The 24,310-nt window shown below is 46.8% G+C and overlaps 1 protein-coding gene across 6 annotated transcripts in view; it reads left to right on the forward strand.

Annotated features, from left to right (window-relative positions):
* St6gal1 (ST6 beta-galactoside alpha-2,6-sialyltransferase 1) overlaps positions 1-24,310 on the forward strand; it is a 137,804-nt gene that overhangs the window by 19,992 nt on the left and 93,502 nt on the right. For 5 of the 6 annotated variants that reach the window (XM_029556411.1, XM_029556429.1, XM_017803496.2 and 2 more), the window contains exon 2: positions 7,312-7,450. The exons of the other annotated variant lie outside the window; for it this stretch is intronic. The gene's annotated coding sequence lies outside the window, so the exon portion shown is untranslated. The remainder of the gene's footprint in view (positions 1-7,311; positions 7,451-24,310) is intronic. 6 annotated transcript variants of the gene reach the window in all.

A 24,310-nucleotide genomic window follows, 5' to 3' on the forward strand; every position in this document is an offset into this window, starting at 1 on the left:
CTTAGGCCTTGATCAGCATCTGGGTGCAGGGGCCGGGTGGGGAGGAATACTGTGTCTAAGACCCAAAGGCAGTCAACCCATTCAGCCATCTTACACAAAGGAATGCTCTGCCCTTCCACCCTCACGCCTGGCTCTCTCCCTTTTAGCTGGCCACGCTGTTCTTCAGTAGCATATGAGGCCACCTGACTGACTTAGTCTGTCTTTTCCTCTTAGGGAGCTGTTTCCGTGAGGTCAAGGAAGGAGTTCATCTTTATGTTCATAGCTATTGCCCTAGGATCCAGAGCAGTGACTCCAAATTAATAGCACAACATACACTTGTTGGTTGAATTTGATTAGATTGTCACAGCAATACTTTGAAATGGGCTAGAATAGCCCTCAACTTATAGATGAGAAAACTGAGGCTCAGAGAGTAACTTTCTCAAAAGAACACAGCTTGCTAGCATAGATCCCTGACTGAGACCGCTCCAGTGCCTGCACCATTGTTTGGTCTCTGTCAGCCTATTTCCCCCAGCACTCAATCTTAAGCTGCCCCAGTTTTCTAGACCTTGTAGGCAAACAGCCCCCATGGAGTGACAAAAATCCCTGCAAAAATGTCCTGATGAATGTGACACAGGTACAGAAAACACATACTACTTACTATCTACATCAGTGCAAATGTTAGTGAAAATCAGGTTTCATTTTTAACTCATTTGGTGGAACCCGGTGTCGACTGAGGTTCTATATAAAGCTTTGCCTGGAAAAAACTATGTTTTGATAAGGACTGTTTCCTTTAGAGATCTTTCCAGGAGAATACTGTTTTCAGAACCGATTGAGACCTGGCAAGAAGGTCAAGCTGAGAAGGGCATGTGAGACATGCTGTGCTGTTCTACTCTAGAGGGAAGGAGTGGGAGTCACAAGGTTCATAGTGAGACTGCTCAACCACCCACACTGGCTAGACAGGGTGACGCTCTGTTTGCAGTCAGGAGATGAGAGGAAAATAGCCCAAGACAAGAGGCCTATACATGTGGCTATTAGGATTCTGCGAATAAAATGTGGAGTGATCCCAGACCCCCTGGGATAAGACCTGCCAACTTAGTAGCTTCTTTAGTACCTACCTCACTTTTAAATTTAAAAGGCTAGCAAAGGCACATAGGAACATTAGATATATGAGAGAATTTGAGATATGAAAGACAGAAAACAGACATCAACAGCAAGAACAAACCTCAAGGAAATGGAGGCAATAAGAGCAGAAGAAAACTGCCAGGGATGTGGATCACTGGTGCTGTGCTCAGTACAGGAAGTCAACCGACCAGCCCTCAGAACGACAACACTAGACTCAGAGAAGTAAGAGGAGTACATTAATGAGAGACGTGCGCAACACATAGGAGCTCTAAGAATGAGAACGAGTTCCTGAAAATTAAAAGCATGATAGCAGACGTAAACAGCTTCAGGGTTTGGATTAGAAAGTTGAAGAAAACTTGCAGAAAGTCAAACAAATAAGGCAGTAGAATGAAACATGAAAGGATTATTGTGAGAAGTCCAGTCTCTGAATAGTAAGACACACAGCATAAGAGATTAGAGACATTGAAGGATATATCTAATAAAGATATTGAGAGATAGATATCATAGAAATAACAAGAAAAACTGTAAGGGCTGGAGATAGAACTCAGTTGGTAGAGTGTTTACTTAGCATACAGGAGGCCCTGGGTTTTATTCTCAACACTGCATAAAATTGAGCACAGTGACACACTCCTATAATCCCAGCACTTAGAAGGCGGAGCATGAAGATTAGAAATTCAAGGTCATCCTTGGGTACATAGCAAGTTTAAGGCTAGCCTGGGCTTCCTTGAAAGTGAATTGCTATACTGTTTATGCTATTTCTCCTGAATTTGGTATTTAAAAGAAAATAAAACCCTGGGGCTGAAGAGGTGGCCCCACGGTTAAGAGTACTGGCTGCTCTTGCAGAGCACCTGGGTTCAGTTTCCAGCAACAGCATGGCAGCTAACTAACAACTGCTCATAACTCTAGTTCCAGGGGATCCAACACCCTCTTCCAACCTCTGTGGGCATTGCACAACACGGGTGCACTTACTACATACAGGCATACACTCATACACATAAAGTAAAAATAATAGATAAAATGTTTTTTAAAAACTCAAATCCTGAATAATATAGATTCTAGATTGTGAAAGCTACCAGAGTATTTGGGAATAAAGTACAACAAATGAAAAAAAAAAAGGAAAGACTCGGACATACCAACTGAGAGCTTCTAGGTTGAGATGCAGTCAGCTCAGTAGTAGATACCAATCAAACAACAGACAAGAAACTGGATAGAGAATAAAGACATGAAGGGCAAACTCTAAACCCTGAGTGGTTTATATGTGAGGACAGAAATATCACAAGTAGAATACAATGAAGCCTTTAAAATTCCAGAGGAAGGCCGTTGAGATGGCTCAGCCAATAAAAATGCTTGCTGCCAAGCCCCAGGACCTGAGTTCAATTCCCAGAATCCTAATTTTTGGAAGGAGAAAACCAACTCCTGCATGTTGTCCTCTGACTTCCACCCTTGAGCTGTGGCACATGAGCGTTCTCACATATACGTATAGTAAATAAGTATAATAAAAGTATTTCAAAAGGATGTGATTTCTGAGAAATTCAGCCAGACAAATTATGAATCAGATGTGTGGGTGGCGGAGTTGTGTTCTCCACTGTGAGAAGTCTCAGTTGTCTTACCTCCCATGTCGCCTTTCTGAGAAGCTATGCATCTATGCCTCCAAAACTAAGGAGTGAACAAGAAAGAATAAGTGGAATCTCCTGCTAAGCCCTGGAGCCAATAAGTATGGGCTGGGGTAGGAAGATAGGAGTTTCTAGAAAGGAGAGCTTCAAGAAACTAAAAGCAAATAAACAAAGAGCCTTACTGGTTACATCCCGGTATTTGGTTGTACTATGCTGAGTTTTATAGTTCTGTTGGAAAACTGAGGCTGAATTAGTGGTAGATGTGTAGAAAGTTAGGCCTACCAACAAGAGACAATAGAAGAGTCTAGAAGTGGCAGGTAAGGGTTGTGTATGAAAGGAATTAGTCATAACAGCCCACATAGCTCTACTGTGAGCAGTAATTTCCGAGTCATCATAATGTGAAGTTCTGGTGTTGACTTAATAAAAAATGGTGTGACTTTATTAAGAGAAAGAGGAAAGGGGAAGTATATAGGTTGGAGAGAGCTACATGTTTTGCATAATAGGAAGTAAATGAATAATACCTAACACTGAAGACAAGAGCCACGGAAGTCTGTTCTTTATGGAGACTGCGGCTACTTAGAAGGAGCTGAGACAGTTGGAAGTCATTACATTTGGGCAGCAAAAACTAAGGATAGAGAGGCCTGGGCAGGGCCTGCTGCTGCTTTTACAGCCTGGCAGGACCCCTGGACATTAGCGGTTATGGATATGCATTGTTTTGAATAAAAGGGGCTCGATATTTTCAGTATCTAGAGCAGTGCCTGAAATCAGAACAGCGACTGCTGTCGAGACCACATTCACCACAGTCACATGATGAGCACATCTTCCTTCCGGTGTTTTCCACATGGTGGTAACTGAGGAGCTTATCTTTCTGCTTCTCTGGAAGTGAAGTTCCTTTACTATTTCTTTTTCTATAAGAGACCGCTCCTGAATTTAGTGTTCAACTCATATTTAATTTCAGCTCTAGCTGGTGAGTCATGAAAGAGCAAAGGCCTCTGGGAAGCAGGTTTGTGTGTAGAATTTTAGTTTTGTCGCTAGCTCTGTGCCTGGCTCCTTACTAAAATTCTTGTCATTTCATCTGCGATGAGGAAAACACTCCTTGCCTCACAGGATTGTGAAAAATAAAGAAGTCACTTTATACACAGAGTGCTTGGCATGGTAAGCCGATAAAATAAAATAAAAACCACAAGGGAATATCTGTAGCTAACAGTTGGTCTGAGACAGCAGTACTTGATGCTGGGCCAGAGCCTCACAGGTGAACCTTCCCTGGGAGGGGTTGAGAGGTTGGGAACCATCTGGGAAGCCCCTTGATTTTAGCTGAAGTTCTTATTGCATTATGAGTGTAGTGTCTTCTGACCTGACTGCAGTGCTCAGCAAATTTAGACCCAGATCTTGAAATGTTTTATGTGCAAGGATCTATAAAAGCTCTTAGCTAATTTACTTTCACATCCAAATGTAATCAGAACAATTGCCTACATCCCAAATAATGCGGAATAATGGATCCAGGGTTAACAGGGTTATCCTTTACCCTAGGGCTCCGTGTGCCTGGTGGTGACCACTTATGTCTACCAGGGACCTGAGCAGTGCTTCATTCCTGTGACAAGCTATGCCATTCTCTGACTCAAAGTGGAGCTTGTTACTCTTGTCCTACTTTGCAGGCCTGGACCATGAAGTTCAAAGTACGTATTTAGTTGAACTTCTGGGGTTCCTTGCCTCTTGGTGTTGCTCTTGAAGTCCTGGCTCTGGTCTGTGGTCAGCACCTCACACATTGGTACTCCGGAAGAAATACTCCTGAAGGCCAGCACTACTGAGGCACTCCCTTTTTAGAGTCATCTTTCATGTCTTCTGAACGCTTCTGGGTGGAGGAAAGGAGAGACTGGCTGGGTCGCTGCCAGAGCTACCAGGTAGGAGGGGGACAGTACAGTTAGGTGGGAAGACTCGAGCAGACACTAGGCCCTGAATAAAGTCTCTGCTGCTGAGCCCCAGAGAAAAATGGGAGACCAAATTCAGATGTCAGACTCACGTGGGATTTGAGGGAGGGCAGGTGGGAGTAACAGACTGAGCTGGGAGAGTGGATTGAATGAGACTAGCAAGATCACTGCAAGGAAGCACATGCATGTGCTTGGTATGACTCGGGGACAAGAGGGCATGCAAGGGGACCTGTGGCCTGCTGAGTGTACACTGTGGAGCAGGGTGGCAGGAGACGTTGGTATAATCTATGTAATAGACAAGTCTTAAGATTTAGACTAACAAACGCATCCAGCTACATTTTAGCAGTCATGCATGGTCCTTTCTGTTCTCTATGTTTGTCAAATCCAGCACAAACTTAATTTAAGCAAAGGTTTTTGAGCAGGCACAATGGGTACCTGGAGCCAAAGGGTAGCCGCAAAGCCATGTGCCCCATGGGTCTAGACTCACTCACAGCTCCTTACACTTAAGTGCTGGAACTCATTTAAATTAAACTCTTCTACAAGCTGGGAAAACCGAGGCCTGGGTTAGCCCCATGCCTCCTTGGCATGCCTGGTGAATCATCCCTCTTACTGAAGGTCTGGCCTAGGATAACAGACTAACAAGCTGCTTACAGAAGACGGAGTGCGGGGTTTTCCCAGTGAGGAGGCAGGTGAGCAGCTGCCTGGGAGCTCCTGTTCTAGGGAAGGCCCTTTCACTGCAGGCCGGCCTCTCTGCTGGCTCCCAGCTGTCTGTGTGTGCATCAGAGCACACCTCCCTGGCTGCACGCCTGTCTCCACAGTGCTTCTGGCTGACTTCTGGTGTTTTGTTGACATTAATTATACACGGTAGCAAAGTGTCCAAGGCCTCTGGCACCCTTTTTTCCCCTTCTCACCTGTTGTCTTTGCTGCTTGCTCTGTTCTGCTGTGCTCTGAATCTTCTGGAGACCTCTGCCAATGGCAAGGTGGCCTTTAGTTCTCTGTGAGTTCCCATCCATCTCTGGCCTCTCCCGCTTTTGAATTTTGCTTTTTTTTGTCTCTAAGACATTCTTTCACCAGAATAACTGTCCGTGTGTTTGATCACTCCTTCTCTATCCTTACGGCTTTCCTACCTCACCTTGCCCATCCTTACTCAAGCACCCCTCTGTGAATGTTGCTGGGGAGCTCATTGTACCTTCAAGGATCTGATCTTAGACTGAGGCTGAGCTGGTTGTGAGCATGAGAAAGGACAAGCCAGACTCCTGGAACCTCTCACTTAGTTCCACTCAGTTCCACTAGGATGTGAATGTGGTTATGGTGCGGGGGTGGGGGTGAGGAACAGAGCGAGCTGGAGCACTGTATACATTTCTCTGTGGCTGGTGTCAGTTGCACAATGGTCCTAGAGATAGCATGCATCTGCTCTTCAAAAACCTGGGCAATTTAAAACTCTTTAACCCAGGAACTTCATTTCTCAGAGAGTATCTTAAGGAGTTACAGATTTCCCTAAAAGATGTGGTTTTCAATACTATTTGTAATTATCACAAAAGTAATTGATGATGTCTTACATGTCCTACCATTGAGGGCTGTGTAGAATTTATAGTACAACTATGTAGGGTACTACATGTGGATCATAGGGGACCCAGGGACAGCTACATAGCCTGTAGTCATTAAAATGCACTGCAGAAGATGATAAGACATACACTAAACCATGCCTAGTTTTTTCCCATCTTTATAAAAAAAGATCTGGATAGCATAGACAAAAACAAGAAACAGAAAGGATATGCTGTTATCTTGGGTTGAGCAAGAATGATTAACTTTTTCTTTTCATTTAAATTATATTATTATCATTTGTTTGTTTGATTTTTTTTTTTTTTTTTTTTTTTAAGGTTCTTCTTGTAGCCCCAGCTGGCCTGGAACTCTCTATGTAGACCAAGCTGGCTTCAGTCTCACAGGGATCCACCTACCTCTGCCTCCTGAGTGCTTGGAATAAGGGCATGCACCACTTTGCCCCACTCTTAAATTATATTCATAAAAATGTATATTGAGAATTCTAGGCCAGCTGGGACTGCAGGGAGACCCTGTCTCAAACAAACAAGCAAACAAACCCCCAAATGTGTAAGTGGAACAATAAATTCCTTCGCCAGAAGGTAAAACCATTACTTTCAAATCCAGTGCTATCTTCTAGGCAACTAACGTATGGATGGAAAATTCAGATTCAGTTAGAAATGCTTCCTGAACGAATGAAGTTGCATGTGTATTTGTAACAGCAAACACAGTATATTCCAGGTTACAGGGAGACTGGGCAAGTTTGATGAAGTCAGCAGAGCTGGAAATCTTACCTAAACACAAGGGCTGGATCTGAAGATGTCTTACCTTGCCTTTCTTACCGCTAATATTGAGTATCAATTAGGGTTCACTGGCAGTGGTAAAGTTTGGTTTGCTTAATCTTTGATTCAGACTGGTTAAAAATTGGTGGGCTTGGGTACAGAAGCTCAGTTAGGGCCCTGGGAAGGAGGCTGGCTCCTCCTGGGGAGTGCTGTGTTCTGAAAAGGGCCCTAAAGTGGTGGGAGTGACCGGGGCTAGGAAGATCAAAGGTGGGAGGAGTAAGGGTCCCTGTATAGACTCTGTGCTTTCTTGCCCAGATCGCATCCTGACTGTGTTCTCCCTGCACGCAGGGGTAAAGCTACTTGAGCTGAGCTCTGCAGTCAGCAGCCCCAAGAGAAGCAGACAGTGCCATGGAATTCAACTGAAATGAACCGGCCCCCATGACCCTTTCCCAAGTGCCTGGTGTGTGCTTTCTGTCCCAGTGCTGAGGTAAGAGCCCTGAAATCCCCTTGAGAAGGAGCGGACAGAACACCTCTCTAGGGAAAGGGGATGGAAATCCTTTCTGTAAGGCTCAGGAAAGAAACAGCAGTTGCTTCTAGGTCTTTCAAATCATCTGGAGGCAAGGTCACTGGGTGGCCAGAAGAGGCTTTGATTTGCCAGGCCAGATCTGTCAGTCTGCATTTCTCCATTGCTAGTGAAATTGAACTCCAAAGGGCATGAACTTATATCCTCCAGGAAGGACTGAGTCGCATTCAGGACAATGCTTCCATGCTCTCTTCTGCAAAGGAAGGTGAGCTCTTAAGAAACTTACACACACACACACACACACACACACACACACCCCAAGAAAAGCAGAATGACACAGGAAGTTATGGCAAATCATTCCAGTAAGTTTACTGAAATGATTTTACTTTCTTAAATATGCTCTCATTATAACATAAGAAGTGCTCACAGGACATTTGGAAAAATTCTGACATGGAAAGAAATAAAACACACATAAAACCCCAGCCCTCTTTTGGGATTCCTCTTAGATGCTGAGGGATGCCTTCTGCTTGGAGGGAGAGAGGTTTTAGGGAAGGATTACCCCATGAGGGGTCAGAACTTGCCTCTAGTCTAAAAACCTTCAGAACGGATTTTCAAACATCCAGGAATTTTTGCAAACTGGCTAAAAATTGTTAACAAAAGCAAAAACAAAATAAAACTGTTGGCAGCCTAAAATCCACTATAGTGGTAAAAGTGACATGCCATGGAAGCTGGCAAATGTCACCAAGCAAGGCTTTTTAAAATGCTGGGATTCAGATGACACCAGCACAGCACTAGATCACTGCCTCCTGTGCCATCCAGAGGCCACTAGGACTGTCTCTGAGTTTCTCCCTCTGTGAATAGTAGATGTTCCCTAAAGAGCTGGAGAATGAAGGAGTGAGTTCTGTTATCTCCCTGCAGCTGTGAGAATGCCTGATGCTGTGAGGCTCCTTGCCTCCGTAAGGGAGGGGTTTCAGCCACTGGGAAACCTTCGCTTTATGGATGGGAGAAATTGACTGCATTTTTCTCTCTGAAGCTGTCTTCTTGGGGGGTCTGAATTATTAATATTCTTTCATAAAGGCAGATGGAAACCTTCCATTTACTGACCAACATCTGGGGCACATTTCCTTCCTGGATAAGTTGGGGAGTTGGTCAGAGAAGTGTGAAAAGAAAGCCTCAGCAGTACTGGATGTGAAAGGCAGGACCGCAATCAGATAGAGCTTTTGACTCAAAATCTGAGGGAGGGGGAAGGTGACTTCCTGCCAAATGTGAAATTTCAACAAAAGCCTCTTTCTTCAAGGCCCAGCTGTCAGCAGATTAGTGTTCATTAAATTAGCATAATGGAGGCCTGGGCCTCTGCCCTTGTCCCTGGACTTTCTGAAGCTTCTGGCTCCCACTCCACACTTCCAGCATGTGACCCAAAAGAGGACTGGGGATAGTATGAGACATCAGTGACATTCCAGTTTATTTTTGTGATATTGTAGGTTCAGAAAATTAGAAAACAGAAAGGACTACGGGGCTATCTGTCCCACACTCTCATTTTAAGAAACCAGGTCACACAGCAGCTAGTGGTGGTCAGCCCTTGAGATGAAGCTCCGAGATGCTGTCCAAGAAGAAGCCAGACTTGGGGGCGGGCCCTGAGGCCACCTGACTAACAGAGCCTTTGTATGTAAGCAGCCAGGGGATGTGGAGAGGGTCTCCAGGTGCCAGTCCTGCTTCCCCCCAGTCAAAGCCCCAGAACACTTAGGAAGCATGCTGTCGTTTTCTCAAATATGTCTTCTTCCTTGTCAGGAGCTTAGTTTTCCATCTCCATAAAGCTGACTGGGAACATCTTACCCCAAGACTGTGAGAGCCATTTGTGAGGAAAGGAAGGGCACTGATTGACCTCCTCTGTTCTGTGCTTTGTCTCTGATCTTTTAACTCAGCACCATCACACAGGGTATCTGTACTCATGTCTCAGGTGTGGAATAGGATCTCAGGGAGGTGGAGCCTTGCTGAAGATTTGACAGCTCATGAGCGACACAGACACAGATGCTTGTCTGGAACCTCTGCAGTTTCTCTAAGCTAGGGAGTAGGCACCCATGCAGGCATTACTAAGGCAGTTTCAATGGGAAGCTCCTCCCCTCAGGGAGTACCCTTCCATCGCTGAAGTCCTGTGAACAGCTGCATTCCGAAATGCTTGGAAAAATGATGCACCATTCTCTGGGCAATCCCATAGGCTCTTCCTCGTAGTGTGAGGTTGTGAGGTATCATCACTCAGATGGAGGCCTCTGCACACTATAGCTTTTCATCTGATGCCTCAGGAAATGAGTGTGAGTAACTGTTCCAGCCCTCCCTTCTGGTTAGAAACAGGGCTTCTTGCCCCTGGAACTCTGGGATTTTTTTTTTTTTTTTTTACCCAGGGGACATAGACAGTATGATGAATATGCTTCGTTTTCCTCCATGATGGGGAAAAGAAACTATTCTTCTGCCAAGACTTTTTCTTTAAACGCTGTGTATCATCTCCTTTCTTTGAAAGATCATCTTTTAAAGAGTTCCATTTATTTGTTTGTTTATTGTGTATATATGTATGAGTGAGTACTGTGGGCTGTGTGTGGAGGTCAGAGGACAACTTGAGTGAGCCAGTTCTCTCCTTCTACCTCGTGGGTTCCGGGGATGGAACTCAGGTCTTCAGGCTTGGCACAAGCACCTTTATTTGCTGAGCCATCTAACTGGCCGCAATTTCCCCTTCTTTTGTCATGTGCTTGAATTAAACATTTTTAGGTGAGCGTCCAAAGTATCGGGTTTCATCATGGCATCTCATACCTTTGTGTCATCTGCTTTGTTTTCAGCTGCTACCTGCCCTGTGACTCAGCCTTACCTGCTCCCCATCTCCAGCTGGTCCTCACTCCTCCCCTGCTTAGTCCTCCCCGCTTGGCTGTCCCACGTAGTCACTCCATTGTCCTCTCCATTTCTCCTCTCTCATGATCCTCTGCCTAGTTTTGTAATCTAGAAGCACACACATAAACACATGCATACATATGGTAATTTTAAATTTAGAGAGAAAACATGAGGTATTTGTCTTTCTGAGACTGCCTTATTTAGCTTAACATAATGATTTCCACTTCTATCCATTTTTCTGAAAACATCATGATTTCGGTCTTCTTTATAGTCATGCAGTGTTGATTCTATTGCATATATGTACCGCATTTTCTTCATTCTTCATTTGATGGACATCTGTGCATGATGACTCGTGTTGCTCTAAGTATGGATGTGTAAGTCTCTCTGCTATGTTGACTGAGTCCTTCAGGTCTACACCTAAGAGTGGGAGAGCTGACTCATATGATAGTTCTATTTGCAGTTTTCTGAAAAACTTCCAGATTGATTCAGTAATGATTGTGCTGGTTTACACTCCCAGTGACAGTGAATAAGGGTCCCTTTCCCCACATACCCACCAGTGCTTGCTGTCATTTGTTTCCTCAATGATAACCATTCTGACTGGGATAGAATTGCAAACTAGTTTTAATTTGCATTGCCCTGATGGTTAAGGATGTTGAACATGTTTAAATGTATTTATTGACTATTTGCATTTCTTATGAGACACACCTATTCAGTTCACTGGTCCATTTATTGACTGGCAAAGTGTGTGTGTGTGTGTGTGTGTGTGTGTGTGTGTGTGTGTTTAATTTTTGCAGCAATTTATATATCCTGGCCATTAATCCCGTCTGAGATATACTTAGCAAAGACTAATTCCCCCTACGTAGGCTGTCTGTTCACTCAAGTGATTGTTCCCTTTGTTGTGCAGAAACTTCTTAATTTCATGTCCATTTGTCAATGCTTGGGATTATTTCTTGTGCTATTGGTCTCCTGTTCTGAAAACTCCTTGGCAAGAAGAATTTAAGTCAGTTCCACAGATATTTACTAAGAGCATACTGTAGGCCAGCAGAGTGTCTTAAGCTGGGCAAATAATTGTAGACCAGCCTTGGGCATACAGATCTGACAAGGGACCAGAGGAGGAACTTCTCTGCAGGAAGACTGCACATCATAGGTTCTCTCCTTCCTGAAACCTCCAGTTTGTCTTTTAAGAACTCTAAAGGCAGAAACCGTGTCTGAATTTGCTGTGCATCCCAGGGTGTCCAGACCCCTGCATACAGTTTTAAGTGGTCAGTCTGTGAACTGGAACACATACGGAAGAGCTCTGGAAGGTCCTTGGAGAGTGTCGACTGAAGTGAGGAGGCAGAGTGGCCAAGCACTCTCAGGAAGGTGCTGCAGGTGGTGTGCTCTGAGCTGGGGCTAATGATGCTGTGGGGTGCAGTTTTAGAGAGGATGAGGACTCCTTTCATTCGAGGGTGACACCCAGACAACTTCAAAAGGAGGAAAAGCTCTGGTCTGCAGGGCACTCAGAGAACATGAGGTAGGGCTCAAAGAGTTCCTTCACCACCTTCCTTCGAGGAAGCAGAGGTCACCAAAGGGGAAGGACTTGTTTATAGCACAAGTGGAACTGGAATCGGGTCTCCTGAGTTACCAAACCATTCTTGCCAAAGAGGGAAGGCTGTTCTGGAAGCCAGCACAGCCCACATCCTGCTTCAACCTGTTTGTGCTCATGGGCTTGGTTGCTGGGGACATTGTGGGGATGACAACCAGGAAGGGAGGTGGCATCTGAGCTACCAGAGATCTCTGCAGCCCCAGTCCTCACCCTTCTTTCAGGTCTTCCTGCTCGCCTTATCCAGGAGCTATCACCTGTGGCTTCAGGCTGGCAATGTGGCGGCACCATTACATCACAGATGTGCCCCAGCTGTGGAGATGTCTGATCCCACCTTGAGCCTGGGCTGACTGCAACTGCAGACCCCTGTTTCCCCTGGGATTTCTGACTCCGCTTCCTCAGGTGTCAGATGCCCTGACCCTTACTGGAGTGGTAGCCATTCCCCTGAAAGGAGATGATGCTTAGTAAATGGTGTCCATTGCTGCTCCTCATGTACCTTTACCTAGGAATAACTGACGGACAACAACCTGCATATATAAATGTGTTGTTGCACAGCATGAGGAGTTTTGGTGGGTATGCATGTACCTGTGTTCCCACCATCACATTAATGAACACAACTGTTTCCAACCCCTCGACATTTCCTCCTGTGCACTATCCCTTCCCCCTGCCACTTTGTTTCCTTCCTTCCCTCTCAGCAACCACTAATCTGCTTTCTATCCGTCTTTTCAGCGTTTCTTCCTGTGTTGCTAAAAGGATGTGGGTGTCCCACGTTTTATCCGCCCACCTTTAGACAAATATTTGGATTCTTTTCAGTTTGCAACTATTAAAGTTACTGAGCATCTGTGAAAATTTATGAGACATGCACATTAATTTTTCTTGGGTAAAAACCAGTAGAAAAATCGCTGGCTTCTGTGGTAGGTGTGCCTTAGCTTTAGGAAACTGTGAGTTGTCTTCCAGAGTAGTTGTGTGGTGTGCTATGTGTTTTTAATTTTCACCATTCTAATATGGGCCTGTCTTATTATGTTGTTTGAATTTCTGTAATGATGAATCACCTGTGTCTTTTCATACGCTTATTTTCCATCTATATACTTCCTTATATGAAGTTTCAGCTCAGATCTCTTGACTGTCTTATAAAAAGTTGCGTTGTGTTCCTTCTTATAATCGAGTTGAAAATTTCCCTTATATATGGTACTAACAAGGCTTTATTGGCTATGTTTTGGAACTATGTCTTCAAAATTCTGTGCCTTATGTGGAGCTATAAATAGAAACAAGTAAACTAATAATTATAATCTAGTTGAATAAGTACCATGCACAGAAATGGTACCACTGGCCTTCTTAAGGTGGAGCCAGGTGTGGTGGGATACTCCTTTAATCCCAGGACTTGGGAGGCAGAGGCTGGCAGATCCTGACATAGAGGCCAGCCTGGTCTATATGGCAAGTTCCAGGCCAGCTGGGGCTACAGGAGACCCTGTTTCAAAATAAATAAATAAATAAATAAATAAATAAATAAATAAATAAATAAAAATAAAAGATCTAAGGTAGGAGCTTGAGAGGGTAGGGGTCTTACAGGAATAAAGTCAGTTGTATATAGGGGTGCAGGTCAGCTTCGGTAGAGGTTTGTGCAGAATATGAAATGTCAGGGTACATACAAAAGTGAGGGTGCTTTGTCCTGGTCTGACTGGTCAGACCCTGGGATTTGGAGCAGACGGGAGCAGACAGGTGTGGCCTGTAACCCCAGTCCCCTTCCCTTACTTACTGGCTCTGTACTTCTGATCTAACATCCTTTTTATTTTGAAATAATTACAGAATCCACAGAAAGTTGCAAAGTCAGTGCCGAGGTAGGACAGAACCTTCGTTTGGTTTCTTCCAGTGATTTCATCTTACACAATCATCGTGCAGGATGAAGAGCAGGCATCTGAAACTGTTTCCATGGTTGTGAGTTCTGGCGTTTCCTCTATGAGCACAGCCCCCACGGATCAGGCTAGACACTGTTTTGAAGCCACAGGGATCCTCCAGTGCTGTCTGTCCTCCCGGCTCCCTCTGCTTTTCACCTGGATACTTTTCTCTCACAATATGCAGTCCTTTGAGATGCTTTCTTGGCACCTGTCGTAATGTCCTACAAGCCCACTAAGATTGTGGAGTACATCTTTAGTTTTTTCTTTGTCATTGCTGAGTACTGTTCCATGGTCTAGATGTAAAACAGCTTAGCCCTTTACCTATTGGAGGATATTTTGGTTATTTTCAGGTTTGGGGTTGTTAAAAGTAGGGTTGATGTCAGCAATGCAGAGGCTTTTGTATGAACATGAATTTTCTTTTTCTTTTTGCCCCCATGGGAAAAATGCCCAGAGTGGAAATGCTGGGTTTTATGACAAGTGTATTATTTAGTTTTTGAAGAACCTTTCAGAATGTTTTGTGGAGTGTCTATGTCTTATATTCCCACAACAGTGTGATGTCCTTCCTCCACCCGCCTGCCCACATATTCACCAGTTTACCTACTCCGGCTAGTCTAATAACGATATAGTGACAGCTCCTCATGGTTCCTGATGGAGAGCAATGCCTCTGTCTGCTTCCAGGTCTGCCTCTCAGAGTCTGCATGGGACCTTACACAGCCCTTCAGTGTGCAAAGCAGGATGACCCGCTGTTGGCTTTCCCCTCCCACTGTGTCCAGAGCTGCTCCAGAAGTAGGACTTTTTTAAAAAAAATTAATTTTACACGAATAAATGTCTGCCTACATGTATGTATGTGTACCATGTGCCTGCCCGGTGCCCATCGGGGACCTTTGTGAGCTGACTTGGGTACTGAGAACCAAACCCCGTCCTTTGCAAAAACAGCAAGTGCTCTTAATCATGCAGACATTTCTCCAGCCCCAGAAGTAAGCCTTCTTTGTTCTTTGACCCAGGTCATTGTCCTGGGTGGCTGAGGAAGGATACACTTCAGAGTTGTGTAGTTTTCCAGAGACGTGTCTTTTGTTTTTGTTTTTTTTTTCCCCACAGATGAGCAAACAGCCCGCAAGTGCTTTTCACTGTGGCTTTTGCCCTGCCCCTCCCTGGTACCAGTGTACTAACATCTGAACCTCTGGAACTTGCCCAGGAATACTGTCTTCTCAGTGTGGTGGCGTGATTGTGCCAGGGGCAGCTGTCCAGCTTCAGGCTCTCCCTAGACTCAGTGTCTTCTACTTTTTCTTTTTTAGTTCACTGAATGATGAGCCTGGTGGAAGAAGTGACTGTGGTGTTCACCTTCTGTGGGAGTCTGAATGGCCTTAGGTCTCCCCTCAGGAGCTTATGAGAAAGAGAATTTCTTATGAAATGATTTTTCTGGAGTAGGAGCAGTTGGAGATTGTTAGATAAAAAGGTGGCAGGGGTCGGGATCCCCTCGAAACAGAAACAAAGAGGACTCTGGCAAAGCAAGAGTTTGATTGGGTTTGTTGAGGCTGGTCTTCAACTTGGGTGTGAGGAAGAACCAGCAGCCTAATGGCTGCAGTGGGGTAGCTTATAAATGGAAAGAATGCAGAGAAAAGAGGATATTTTTCTGCTGTTTGGGACTGTTTTGGGGGGCTGCCTACTCAGTGGAGGGCGTGGGGTCTGTACCTGGTGAAGCATATTGGGAAAACATCTACTGTAAAACATGTTTTTCTACAATTACAGGGTTCCAGGAATTAATTGCAGCTAAGGGCTTGGGAAACCCATTTGTCAGCCTGTGGGGCATGCTCTGGTGATTACAATACATTGGTTATTAACTTCCAGGAGCTGCTTTTGTTAATTTGCAGGTGGCTGAGAGTTGGTTGACTCAGTTTCTCTTAGGGGCCTTATGGTTTCTGGGTCTGGGGTCTCCTGGATCTGAACCCTATCATTCCAGCCTTTTATGTTATAGGATTGGGGCAGTGTTTCTCATCTGGCTACTTCCTGCTGGGTAAGGTTGACGACAAAATGGGGAGGGGGATTGATGAGGCTGGATCCGGAAGGGCTCCTCTCAGGCTGTCCTTTCCTGGTATCCGTTGGTGTTAGAGCATTCCCCATCCATCATGTTTGGCATTTTTTATATCTGGCTGGTCTTCTGGTAAGCAATAGCTGTCCCCAAGAATCATCCATCCTCCTGAGGTTGAGGTAGCCCCTTTGTCTGTGAGGGAGACGATAGCATATCCTGCCCTGTGGGATCCAATAGGGGTCAGGGTTGAGCTGCCATCCACAAACCAGGTTAGATCGGAATCAGGTAGGGGCTGGAGAGAAACCAAGAGGTCCCCATAGGTGAGTTCCTGGAGGGTCTCCAGACATGAATGAGTGAGTGGTGCGGCAGAAGGGAGGAGCCACGCAGGGTTAAGGGGAGGGCAGGAATCCGAAGGAATTGGATTTTCAAGAAGGGTGGCATGGAAGAGTTGAAGCTTAGATGGAGCAAGAGTGCTGAGAGAGGAGTGGGCAAGGAGGTCCTTAAGACGGTGAAGGAAAGAACAGAAACAGGCTGACCCAGGGTGAGTTTAAGACCTTCCTGAGCCAGGAGTGCTGCAGCTACCAGGGCGCGGAGACGAGGCTGCCATCCCTTGACGGTGGTGTCTAGTTGTTTTGAGAGATAGGCTATGGGGGCAAAGGTGGGTCCCTTCATTTGTCTGAGGACCCCCAGAGCCAGTCCCTTATTTTCAGTTACGTATAAGAGAAATGGGGCTCCTAGCTCAGGGAGGGCTAAAGCCGGTGCCTCTAGGAGGGCCTTCCTGATGGCATGGAAAGCTGCTGTGATTGGTCCAGGGGCTCTACAGGTTCAGAAGGGTCCCCTTTGTTTTAGGGAAATGGGGTCATCCATCTACTCCCACCAAGGAGATCTGTGAGGGAAAAACCTTACCAGAGTAGGAGGGAAGGACAGACCATGAAATAGACTTACCAACTACTGTAGTCACTACCCTGGGCTCCTCCATACTGATGGTTATGGTTGAGATGGGGCCTGAGGAACCAGGGCCCCATCAGACTTTGGCCACCAGGCACAGAAGATGGGTGATGGACTCCTTCAAAGTGGATGGGATCGGGGAGGAGACTGGCCTACCTTGACATGGCAAAGAAGGACAATCGATCCTCCAATGACCTCTCTGTCCACATTGGGCAAGGTCCCGGTGGTAGTCATAGGTTGGGGCATTGTTTGGCCCAGTGTCCAGTATGTCCACATCTGAAGCAGGGTCCTGGCAGCTGACGCTGTGTAGCAGTGGAGCCAGAGATTGCCTTCTTGGAGGAGCCCGTAGAGCTGTGGCCAGCAGCTAGTATTTTTGTTTAGACAGAGCAAAGTTGTCCGTCCTAGCCTGCTCCTCCCGGTTATTAAAGACTTTAAATGCCATTTCTAACAGATATCCCTGGGGGGTATCTGGGCCTCTTTCAAGCCGTCTAAATTTTCTCATATCAGGGGCAGGTTGTGAGATGAAATAATGGTTAAGCATCTCTAGAATCTGGATCATATCTTGCATACAGTACCAGGACCTCAGTAAGTCTAGCCAGAAACTGTGCTGTGTTTTCAGAGGGGTTTTGGGCTATACAGTTTTATGGGAGGTTTTCTCTAATCCTGCAAGAAGACAAGCAATCGTAAAATTATGAACCTTTCTCCCTTCCGTCCATTCTGATAGTTTACATGGAATGAAGTAGGCTGGGTCTATGGAGAAGGATCCTAATTTTTCTCCATTTGGGACATATTGTTAAGAGAGAAAGAGGGGTGAACTCTGACAGCTCCTTCTACCCAGGCTACTCTCAGCACAGGCACAAGAGCTGCCAGACGTGGGGTGGGCATGGTCAAGCGGGTCCCTGAGCCAGTTCCCAGTCCATGACCCCATGCTCCCAGGCTCCAGAGCTGCCCACCGCACCCCGTTGCCCTCCCTTGCCGCAGGTGGGTCGGGTGGGCACCCGAGACCCTGCAGGGCCATGGCTGGTGACGATTTGAGGCATGTGAGGCATGGGGGTGGAGCACTACCCATTCCTTACAGCTGCAGCACAGTGGCTGTGGCGGCAGCGGAGGCAGCTGTGGCTGTGTGGTGGCTATATCTTGAGAAGAGGAGGGAGCGTGGGGGAGGAGGGGTAGAGGAATTGCTGTCAGCCGGAGGGGTCTTGCAAGAGAACCTGGTGATCTGGCAGGGAGTGCAGAGGGAGGGTTGGGCACAAAGAGCAAAAAAAGCTTGGGTATAGGGGGTTTGGACCATTTGTTACATTGGCAGAGGTTATCTAAATCTCTTAAAATACTGAAGTCTAAGGTTCCTGTCTCTGGTCACACAGAACCGTTGTCTAACTTGTACTGTGGTTTAGGCAGTGGTGCAGAGAAATTTGAGGTGTTCAGGTCTGACAGAGAAGATCGAGGGTTTTAAAGATTTCAGAAGGCAAGCAAGGGGGCTGAGTCCAGCAGGTTTAGAATTGAGGGTGCCCATTTTTAGAGGGACGAGGAAGAGAATGAAAAGGGCAGTTGGTGTGAGGAGATAAAGGAGGACATGAGAGATAAAGAAGGGACATGAGAAGGCTGTGGGCGTCTCCAGGGAAGGAGAGGTTCGGGGTGAGGCTGACACAGAGAGCAAGTGTCAAAAGGAGGAGAGACTGAGAGGGCGAGGACAAGAGAGGAAAGAGGCATGAGAGGACAGGCGTGCCAGATCACCGTGTGGGCCGACGTCCAGACAGGCGTCCTTCTGGGGTGTGGGTCCCAAAATGAGAGTGTCTCAAAGTCCCTAGGAAAGCGTCCTGCGACTAGGGAGGGGAAAACGTGGGATCTCCTGACAAGCTGGCATGATTTAATGTGGACAGGAGATCCAATGACTGTATGGCATGGAGAAGGAGAGAAGGAGGGACAGGGGAGAGAGAGAGAAGGAGAGAGAGGGCAGAGAGAAGAGAGAGGGAGAGAGAAGGAGGGAGAGAGAGGGAGAGAGAGGAGAGAGAGAGAGAGAGGAGAGAGAGAGAGAGGATCAGGAAAATATTTGAGAGCATTGGACAGATGGGTCTACCTGCCAGGTGGGCTTAGGCAGACACAGCAACCGTGCTGGACACTCAACGGTCACGGAGGCCCGTGCTGCCCAGTGGCCAAAGTTTTAAGTCCAGGAGTGACTGATGATCATGATGAAAAGGAAAGTACCAAATGGCAGGGAGAGGGAGGGTGGCAGCAGAGGGTGGAGGAAGGGGGGGGAGGGAGAGAGAGAAAGAGAGAGAGAGGGAGGAGAGAGGAGAGAGGAGAGAAAACAACTCAATGACTTTTTTCAAGTAGATTACTAAGTTGTTCAGCCATTACCACAACCCAGTTTTAGAGCATTGTCATTATAGATTGGGTCATCTTTCCATGCCAAAACCAAGAGAGATATTTTTATTAGTAGGGGATCTCATTAACTGATGAATTCAATTATTATTTACTGAGAGCCTGCTGAAGCCCACAGCCGGGCTAGGTGCAAAAGCGAATAAAGAAATAAGTTGGTGCTTTTCTGTGGCCTGCCGGCTTCCTTCTGAGGACATGGTGTTTAAGGTAACCAGCCTTCTGGTGTGGGACTGTTGCAGCTGTAGGACAGGTGTTTCTTTTCTGTCCCGTGACTGGCACTTGCAGACTAGGTTGCTTTTGCAGTCCCTGGTGTACTGAATTATTGGCTCAGCAGAAAGAGCAAGGGGCTCCCGCATCTGTACATAGCTGTAGGCTTCGGCAGGTCTAGGTGTGGGAGCCTGGGAGGAAGGAGAAAGTGTGTGCTGTTTACAGGGCCCAGATTTGGCAGGTGGAATTGAGGTGAGGAAGAACATGAGCAAGTCAGGGCAGCTGGCTGGGGTGAATCAGCGGATAGTGGTGATTGAGAGTCTAAAGTTTAGGGGGGTCTATAGAAGCAAAGGGGGGTGCTGAGTGGAGGCTGGGGAGTCTGGGGGGAGGGAGTAGTTTTGTCTGCTGGACTGAGGAATTTGGAGTCAGTGGATTAAACATGGAAGGTTGTTTTAAATGTCTGAGGATCTTTTGATTATTCAGTTAGACTTGAAAAGACTCATCTTGTACAGGAGAGGAATTTGAAGTAGAGGTTGGTTAGGAGGCTGCTGTGAGGTCCCGGCATTATGTGATGAACAGGATCTTGGCAAGGACAATGGGACAAAAAGAAAAAAAAATGGATGGGAGAGAAACTCTTTCAGCTCAGTGCAGCCAGTCTCCCCCCTGTCCTCATACTCTCCTCCCAGATCCTCTCCTGCTCTGGCCATCTATTGCTGCCCCTAAGAGCAGTCCCTTGAACTGTTTCATTGCCCATCTACAGCCATTCCAGCAGCTTCCCCTTACCTCTTCTCTCTGCTCAGCAAGCTTTTGTGTTTATTCTTTGCTGTGTTTACCCTCTCCTGTGGCTGTGTGTGTGTGTGTGTGTGTGTGTGTGTGTGTGTGTGTGTTGTCCTGATTGATCAGCAGTGTTATGAGGATGCTTGGCTGTACCCATTCCACTGAGGTGAGTGATGCTGGGCTGGGAGCCCAGGGCCTCAGACTTGGGACCAAGTTGAGGCTCACTTCTGCTAGGTGCCAGTTCTGAACTGCACCTCCCAGAGTTAAGTTCCTCCTTAAATCTGCATCCTATAGATGTTGCCCTTGCCCTTGGCCTGCCCTTGTTCTGGCCCTGGGGATAAGTAGTGGTGTTTGGGAGGATGCTGATGATTTGGGAGAACGACTAGTGAAGGACTGAGGCCCCAGAATAGAGCTGTTGTTTCAGAGGAAGGTCTTGACTCAGAAGCTGCATGGAGCCCTCTCTTCTCCCTCTCCCCCACTCAAGACAGTCCCTCAGGGCTCCAGAGTCACCAGGTCTTGAAGACCACATTTAAAGTCACACCCAAGAAATATGAGACTAGTACAAGATCCTGGGGTGGTGCGGCCTGGCCGGCCTGCCTTTGCTGGTTCATCCTCTGTGCTGCAACCTCCTGCAACCTCTCCCTCCTCCCCAGAACTGAAGACAGACGTGATAATTGAGGTCTGATCGGATTTGAAAATGGAGGTTAATTTATGTAGTGCCTGCTATTATTTGTTTCTGGGGCCTCTACATACATCTCTACATACATATATTACATTCTTTTCTTTTCTTTTCTTTTTTTTTGGTTTTTTTGAGTCAGGGTCTCCCTGTAGCCTCAGCTGTCCTGGGACTTGATATGTAGACCAGACCCAGACTGCTCGATCTCACAGAGATCCTCCTGCCTCTGCCTCCCGAGTACTGGGATTAAAGGCGTACACTACCATGCCCAGAACACATCACATTCTTAAAAGAACCCTTAGACTGCTTCGTCATCCATTTTGCTGTTGAGGAAATGGAGGCTCAGAGGAACCAAGGGCCTTGAGTCGGCGGTGCTGTGGGTGCGAAGCCTGCGCTTTCCTTCTGTACACAGCATTTTGCTTTGGTCATCTGTGCTTGTTCAGTGCCTTGCTGCCACTCAGTCTTAAGTTGGAAGACAGTGTGGACAAAGGAGGTGCAAGTCCTGTTGAGCCCCGCCAGCCCCACCCCAGGGTGCTCCCCTAGTCTCTGTCCCAGGCAGCAGTGTTGCTATAGTTTGGACATGGCCAGGATGAAATCCTTTTTACCCCTAGGCCAAGTGACAGGGCTGTGCCCCCGACTTCTGGCCTCCACAGCTTTCCCCTGTAGCCCCTAGGTGACACCTGTGATTGTACCCACCCTCACCTTGTCACCAGCCATTTCCTTTAACTGTCCCCTGAGAGCTCTGAATCCCTCCTGCCTTGTGTCCCCAAAGAAGGTGAGTTGCTATGGCCTCCACTGCCCTTATCCCCAGTGAGAATTTTGGACAGACTGTTTTCACTTGTCATTTTAGACTGTTTGCCAGAGTTTGCGGAAAAAGGCCTGTATTATTAATGCCCTCGCTGGGAACAGCTGTGCCTGCCAGTCTGTCACGTGAGACCTCTGAAAAGGACCCAGCTACAAGGCCCAGAACTCTCCTGGGCCCACTGGGTTAAGGGGGGGAAACATGATCCTATAGAAGCTGCAGGGAGGGAGGGCATTATGGGGGAAGCACATGGAAGCACTCTTCAGTCTCCCATAGAGACACAGCCCTGTGCCTCTGGGTGTGGACTCCACCTGCTCCCCAGTGGGGCTCTTTGAAACCTCACAAAGATAAAAACAAAGATATTAATTATTAGTATAGCACCTGAGAGACATGGCTGCTTACAGTGCTCACTTTGGATAAATTAGCTTTAATCCTCAGAATTAGCCGGAGGGTGTGGGGTGTGTGTGGGGGTGTGGGAGCTTGTTATTCCTTTAAAGATAAGAGAACAGCTTTAGAGAGGTTTAAGGAACTGCTCAAGGTCATGAAGGTAGTAAAGGGTGGAGGTGAGACTCGAACCCAGGTCTCTCTCTGGCTTGGGCGCCTTTCAGAACATTGGGTGCCTCTAGACGAAACATGTTTCTCAGGTTATTCCTGAAGCTGGTCTGTTCCTGGAGTTTTAGGGTGAGACCCTGAACCCTAACAGCCCCCTAACAAGCCAGGCTTGGCTACCCATCCTCAATAAGGTAATTAAATAATAGTGAAAGGCAGAAAAAGACGATTTATTTAGTGTGACCTTTTTGGGAAGAGAAATAAAGATCCAGTAAACACCCTCCATGTTTCTCTTTGGAGTCTAACATGAGGATAAGAATTAAATAAAAGGCACGAAGTGTGCATAACCAAGCAGTCCTGGTCAGGGCGCAGCCCCCACCGGGCATTGTCTTGGCTCTAGTCTTCCTTGCTAGGCTTTCTGCAGTTGTCTGTCTGCAGAAGACAAGTTCCTCCTCTTATTGCCCGATGGCCTCAGACTTTTCCTTTTTTAGTATGAGATTCCTGGGGGAATTCCAGTTGTCGTAGGGGTCCATTGTTGAAATAGTCTTGAGAGCCGAAGGGGAAGAGGGTGCAAGTGACTCTTCAGAATGTCCGCATTCTTGTCTGATGGTTCCAGTCCCAGCTCCTTGCCTCTCATCTCTGTCCCCATGTTTAACCCTGGCATTCCCCTGTGGATTTGACTGAGTTCGACATCAGCGGGTCAGAGTGACTGGGATGTGGGTCAGATGTGGGAGTAGATGATCCAGCAGCTCGCCATCTGTCAGCGCTCCATGTTCCACCAGCTCACCACAGTGTTTAAGAAAACAGTATCATGTTGTCCCCTGCTTCTTAGAAAACCTGCAGCCGGTTTCCAGCAGGTGAAGTTGGGACCGGAAGCAGTTGTGCCTGGAGCGGTTATCCTTGGAAGCCTGTCACCGAGCCCCAGATCCCTCCAAGCCTGGGCACAATGGGCCCTTCTTCATAACTGAGTCCGTGCTGCTGTTCTCAGTGGAGCTTTACCTTTTCTGACTCTCTAGCAAAGTTTGTAGCACCCAACCCGTAGTCCTTAATGCGTTACATGGGTTTTCGCCCATCAGTTTAAAGTCTTTTTCTTCCCTTAAGACCTAAGCAGTAGAGGGTGGGTCCTATTCATTTCTGTGTCACCTGACTAGGGACACATATATGTGGAAAAAAATAGTGAAGACTCATTAATGAACAAACTACAAACTGACATGTGAGTCACAAGCGTACTACTATCACCAAAATCCTAAGGTGGAGTTGTTCAGAGACAGGAGAAATGATAGGCTAAAGGTTGATTGGCCAAGCACTGTGCCAAGAGCCTTGGTGTAGATGAGACCCTTGTCCCCCACCCCCTAAGATTGAGAGGGTTTCTTGGGGGAGCAGGTGGTGCAGGGAGTGGAGCGCAGGCTCCCTGTTCCTCAGGTGAGACTCCCAGACTCTGTCTGGCCTGCCTCCATAGAAGAGCCTCTGCCGAGCTGGGTACAGACTTGTAGAGAGAGTAGGAGTCCTGAATGGTCCCCAGGGGAGGTAGGGGTGTGCGATGCAGGACTGGATAGGAGCAGTGGTTGGAGAGAACCCAAGGCAAGCTTCCCTTCCTCTGCGGTGCTCAGGGGCAGCTTTTTGGCTTGTGCCACTCCCTAATGGCAGCTCCTGAGGATGCAACTTGAGCTGTGTCCAAGCACAAACTTAGAGCCAAAGATTGCTCATTTAGGTCATTCTATGCCGCCAGCCTCCTGCCTCCTCCCCATCTATGTGATCTTACTCCTGCTGCTGAGGCTTATGGGAAGCCACTGGGTGTCAGCACTTCCTATTCTGCGCATAGTTTAACCCTGGTCTCAAGACACTTTAATGGCTAATTGTGTAGCTCTGAGAAAAACAAGAGGGCTGGTTATTTTGCTAAGGCCATTAGGCTCATGGCCACTGCTGATTCTGCTGAGAGCCTTTTATGAGCCAGCATCCCTATAAGTAGTTGCTGGTAACATTGCAAAATCACAGCTACACACCTGAACTTCAGGAAGGTTAAGCTGTGCAAAGTTACATGTGAGTAAATGATTGAACTAGGCTGTGGACCAGCTAGGCCTCACCTTAACTTATATGCCATTG

This window comes from Nannospalax galili, unplaced genomic scaffold, assembly GCF_000622305.1.
Source record: "Nannospalax galili isolate Female #2095 unplaced genomic scaffold, S.galili_v1.0 scaffold591, whole genome shotgun sequence".
Lineage (NCBI taxonomy): Eukaryota > Metazoa > Chordata > Mammalia > Rodentia > Spalacidae > Nannospalax > Nannospalax galili.